The sequence below is a fragment of the Sorex araneus genome, chromosome X, assembly GCF_027595985.1.
Source record: "Sorex araneus isolate mSorAra2 chromosome X, mSorAra2.pri, whole genome shotgun sequence".
NCBI classification, from domain to species: Eukaryota; Metazoa; Chordata; class Mammalia; order Eulipotyphla; family Soricidae; genus Sorex; species Sorex araneus.
Window position 1 is genome coordinate 189,856,387 of NC_073313.1, and position 6,000 is coordinate 189,862,386.

At 36.1% G+C, this 6,000-nt stretch overlaps 1 non-coding gene across 1 annotated transcript; it reads right to left on the reverse strand.

Annotated features, from left to right (window-relative positions):
* Positions 1 to 5,239: 5,239 nt before the first annotated feature.
* On the reverse strand, positions 5,240 to 5,375 carry LOC129400587 (U8 small nucleolar RNA). Its single transcript, XR_008627799.1, has one exon. It is a non-coding gene; the product is annotated as a U8 small nucleolar RNA (small nucleolar RNA).
* Between the last annotated feature and the right edge of the window lie 625 nt (positions 5,376 to 6,000).

Below are 6,000 nucleotides of genomic sequence, written 5' to 3' on the forward strand. Positions count from 1 at the left end.
AGCTCACTGCATCAAATAGAATTTTCTAGAGAAAAACATCCTTGGAAAATGGAATATACAGAAAAATAAAATGAATATATTTCTATCAGAACTGTCCATAACCTTTACTCTGCTAATATCATGTGCTCAGTTTCCCAGTCTTATTTATGAGTCCTGTTTCACAGTGAAATTCTTGCCATTCCTTTTTGTACTTTTTGCCATCTTATATCTCAGAGTTATAAGTAGAACATTTATAAAGTGGGGCTGACAAATAGTATGGAGTCAGTGGGGGAGGGCACTTGCCTTGCACACAGCTTACCAGGATTCAATACCCAGCACCCCTTTTGGTATCCTATGCTCCACTAGGCATGATCACTGACCAAAGTCAGTTGTGACTTCCAAAACAAAATAAAACCATCTTCTTAATTCTCTCAATAACTGTCTAATGAAAACTAAAAATGTACATGACATAGTTTCTGTGTAAAAAATATGTATTAAGTAACTATTATTTATAAGTTATTCATAGTTGAATTTCAGGCATAAAATGTTCTAACAGCAATTTCATCATCAGTGTCAACATCCCTCCACCAATGTCCCAGTTTCATTCCCAACCCCCATGCCCAAATCTTCCTTTAACAGACATATTTTAAAGTTTTGTTGTCACACTTCGGATCTCCTGTTTTTACTTTTGTTAGTTCAAGTATATATGATACCAAGATAATCAAGGTATCTCCTTTGATACCATACAACCTTTCTCCTATTACTCTACATGCCACAGAGAAGTACTATTCTAAGAGATGCAAAACATAATGGTGTACAAATATTCTTTTGAATTAATGTTTTTGTGTTCTGGGGAGTATATACCAAGAAATTAAATTACTGGGTCATATGACAACTCTAATCTTTTTTTTAACTTTTTTATTGAATCTGTGAGATACAATTACAAAGATTTCATGATTGAGTTTCAGTCATCAAATGTACGTGACTTTACCATAACATATAGATATCATAAAAGGTAACAACTTCAATAAAAGGTGTGGCTCTAATAAATCTTCTTTCTTCTTCATTACATAAACAAAAGTCATCATCTTTAGTGCATGAGTACTAAATAACAACATACACATATCCACACATATCCACACATTCTTATAATTGTTATCCTGAGAAATGTAATCTTATATTTAAGGTGTATCATATATGTAATTTCCTCCACCCCTCTTGGAGAGCCTGGCAAGCTACTGAGAGTATGGAGCCTGCACGGCAGAGCCTGGCAAGCTACCCGTGTGTATTGGATATGCTAAAAACAGTAACAATAAGTTTCTCAATAAGAGACATTACTGGTGCCCGCTCAAACAAATCGATGAGCAACGGGATGACAGTGACAGTGACATATATGTAATGATTACTCGGAGAGCCCAGCAAGCTACCGAGAGTATCCCGCCCACATGACAGAGCCTGACAAGCTCCTTATGGCACATTCGATATGCCAAAAACAGTAACAACAAGTCTCACAATGGAGACGATACTGGTGCCCGCTCGAGCAAATTGATGAACAATGAGAGAACAGTGCTACAGTGCTACATTAATATATCCTTCTAAAAAAAATAGGCAATTAAAACAATTGGCATACTTGTACACTTTCATGGCCTATGCATGGAAATCTGAGTAATAACTAAGCCTAGCACATCTGATGTCACTATAATGTTTTATTTCTCTTTTTCCAGAAAGTATAAAATAAATGCAGAAAAAGAAATAGAGTAAGTATAAAACTATGTTTATGCCATGCTTACAAGTGACTTGAAATTGATATATCTTTTTAATCCATTAGGTAACTTTGTTTTAAATAAATACATATAGATAACATTTACAATCTTTGGAAATGTCTGTATTAGAAATCCTAATTTTCAAAAAATACATGCTTTGTCAGAGAGATAGGACAGTAGCTAAGGGTGAGCCATCCCTGAGCATACAAGCAGGAGTAAACTTAGCATAGCTGGTGGAGCCTCAACCAAAACAAAAATTTCTAAATGAGGATTTTTTATTGTCACTAATGAATGTATATGCATGATAAGTGTAAGTTCTTGTGCACATACATGTGCATGCACACACACATAGTAAAGGTACTTTTCCTTCTGAATACACTGTCTGTATTGAAAGACAGAAATGACTATAGAGGAAATAATTTTGCATGAAAGAAGAGCAAGACTGATTTCATTTATATTAAATAAGAGCAAACATATTCTACTGTATACATAACAATCATTTAAAAATAAATGGTGATTGTATAATAAAATATTTTTATTAATTAATTAGAAACCATTTGAGAAGACAGAAGATAGTACAGGAGATAGTAAAGTGTTTGCCTTGCACATCACTGTCACTGTCATCCCATTGCTCATGGATTTGCTTGAGTGGGCACCAGTAACGTCTCCATTGTGAGACTTGTTACTGTTTTTTGGGCATATTGAATATGCCACGGGTAGCTTGCCATGCTCTCCAAGAGGGGTGGAGGAATGGAACCCAGGTCGGCCACATGCAAGGCAAAGGCCCTATCCTCTGGGCTATTGCCTTGCACATTTGAACCTAATTCGATACCCAGCACCCCATCTGATCACCTGAGCTCCAGACATAAGTGATCCCTGAGAGCAGTCAGGAAGAAGCCCTAAGGCCAGCTAGGTATGGCACAAAATCAGAGCAACCCAAAAAGTAGAAACATTTGAAAAGGTTTAAAACATTTAAATCCAGCTATTGTAAACCTTCCAAGAATTTTGAAAAAATACTGAAAGTTCCTTTCTCTTTCTTTTTTCTTTCTTCTTTCTTCCTCCTTCCTTCCTTTATTATTTTTATTTCTTCTTCCTTCCTCCAGTCCTTTCTTCCTCCCTTTGTTCCCTCTCTTTCCCTCCCTCTCTCCCTCTTTCTATGTTTTTTCTTTCTTTCTCTTTTGTTCTCTCTTCTTTTCTCTTTCTGTCTTTCTTTCTCTTCCTCTTTCCTTTCTCTCTCTCACCCCCACTTTCTCCCCCTCTTCCTCTCTCTCTCTCACACACACATACGTACACACACATAATTCATAATCTAGCCATGGAATAATCTGAAAACTCTTCTCTGTTTGTATCCAAAGAGGAGGACCCCATCCACAATGGGGCATAAGCTTCTCTAATATACAAGACAATGCCATAGTAAATGAATAGGAAAAGTATTGAATAAGATTTGAATGCATGAAAAGAAAATGCAATACTTTTTTGTTCTGAATGATCCATTTTTATTAGTATTATTGACAACATTTAGTACATTGTGGGTTAACTTATAGAATTTCAGACCTTTATGTGTTCCCAAATACCATAAGATAAAAACGTTAAAAAAACTAATGAAATAGAATTTTATTTTATCTTCTGCTGCTTTTATTTTTTTTTTTTGGTTTTTGGGTCACACCTGGCGATGCACAGGGGTCACTCTTGGCTCTTCACTCAAAAATTACCCCTGGCATTGCTCAGGGGACCATATGGGATGCTGGGATTAGAACCCGGGTCAGCCGCGTGCAAGGCAAACGCCCTACCCGCTGTGCTATCACTCCAGCCCCTTCTGCTGCTTTTAAACAGATGGATTTCTGAAAAGTAGTGCAATTCCTTTGGTAAATCAGAATGTCACCTGAGTATCTTTTAGAAATAAAAAAAATTATAACTATTGGACTTTCTCTGAAAGGTTAAAATGGCTTAAGTAAATTTGGTCAAAGTAAATGACATCAAGTGAGGGATACAAGAAAACTATTTATTTATAAATGCTTTCACTTACCATCCAAACAAGTAATTTACCAAGCTATAATTTTAAGAGATTGTGATGTGATTCTGAAAAAGAGTATAAAGAACTGTAAATGGTAAAGAAGTGATGGGTGGACAAAAGAATATGTTTTGATAAAAAGATTAATCCACAGGCTCGGCATCTTAATGCCACAATCTATGGTTATGAGTAATCATTTGGAAACAAAAACTACTCTAAGTGGCTCTTGTCCTTTTCCTGCCCTCACAGTACCTAACCAGCTGTAGCTGACATCAGCTAAGAAAGAAGCAATGTTTCTGCAAATCAGAGCCTATTAAAAAAAGCATACATTGTTGACCAATCAACTCGATTCTGAGAGAGTACTAAAATGCAAGCATCATTACCTACAACAGGCAGGAAGTTAGTTTAGTCATGGTCTGAAAGAACTGCTTTTTTATAATATCTTTAAATGTAACCAAATAAAAGTAAAATTAATATAGAATGCAGAGGAAAAACAAAAACCTTTGTATGCTCTTAAAAATTGACATTGAGTGTGCTCAAACCAGCTTTTCTTCATGAATCTGACATCAGATTCTACCAAGACAAGTCGATAGTAGTGCATTTTAGTATCATAGAGGAAGTCTGGTCTGGTGCAGGACAAAAAACTCATTAACCATTCAGCATTTTGTTTTAAGAAGTTTAATTTTGTGATTGTAATCTCACTATTTATTTCTAAACAAAATATTCTTTTGACTTTGTATGTCATCTTACCAATATGCAGGTTCAGATATTCAGGATATACAATATATATACAGCTTCCTGTATATATATTGAAAAGAATTTTTTCTATCACACTTCATGTAGCTGCTTATCAATGAGAGTACTCTTCATTTTTAAAACACTTAAGGACTGATTTCATTGGCACTCTCAAATTACTTTCATGGGTCAAGATGCCAGTGTCCACATAGGTGGATTTTTCAACACTTACATTTTCTTTCAGTAATCTTGCTTTCTGTCTATAGCTTTTATTCAGGCTAATGACCATATCTATACCAGAGTTTAGAAGATTATGATCATGAACTATTCTTACTTTTCTTAAAAAAGTAGCCACTTACTTTTCTTTAATTCTTCTTATTTTGACTTACAAAAAGTTAAACATAAGATATTTTCCCATAAACACATCCTCTCTCTCATATATACAACCTAACTTACATCAGTGTCCTTTACAAAAAAAAAACGAGATAAAGCCTATGTGAAAAGAACAAAGACAAGCATATGAAAAGTGTAGAGTTTGATGCCCAACACCTCATTCCCTCTCACCAGCCTGCCAGCTTTGGCCCCAATACTCCCAAGAATTGCCTGGTCGGGTTACCAAAATCTGAGACTTGAACTGCATCAGAGAGAATGCTGGAAACGCCCCAGGTCTTACCACTTACACCACTTACACCATTGGGTGAAGCTTCTATAATAAGATAATAATCGTAAAACATTAACAAAAATTAGTTTTTTCGAAACAGGAGTGATTAAGGTGTTTCAAGCTTTAATCATGCAGAGACATTAATCATGAATCATGCGAACTCCAATCGTCATGTTCCACCTGCCCTCTGAATAGAGGAACAGGTAAGAAATATCCTACCTGATAATTAGTAATAATAAATTTTTATAAACCAAAAAATTCCCTTACTAGAAAGGTGCATGGCACCAATAAACCTATTTAATACACCATTATTATCCCCCAAAGATACTTGTTAAGACTTTATTCTTGGTATCGTACAGTACATGAATTTGGCAAATACGTAGTGATATGTATTCATAATAATGGTATTGTAGAGAATATATTCACTGCCTTAAACTTTCTCTGCGTTCTGTCTATCTGTCATTTCCTGGTAGTCCCTGGAAACTATAGAGTCTTTTACTGTCTTGATAGTTTTGTGTTTTCTAAATCTCATGACGTTGAAAACATACAATGAAGCCTGTTAAGACTGGTTTCTTTGGTTAAGTAATATGCACTTATGTTCCACCTAGGGAAGTTGGGGACTAAATGTTGGAGGGGCTACCAGCCAGTGCTCAGGGAGTCTCGAGGTCACTCCTGGTGATGCTCGACTTGCTCTGCCCACAGAGGATTCAATGTAAGACCCCAGAGACTCTGGCACTGTGCTAGCCCTGGGATGCTATTGGCTACCTGGGTCACTAGGTGGGGTTCTGGGGGCCTCCAGGGCCAAATTCAATGGTGTTTGAACCTGTCATACTCAGGGAACCATACAGTGC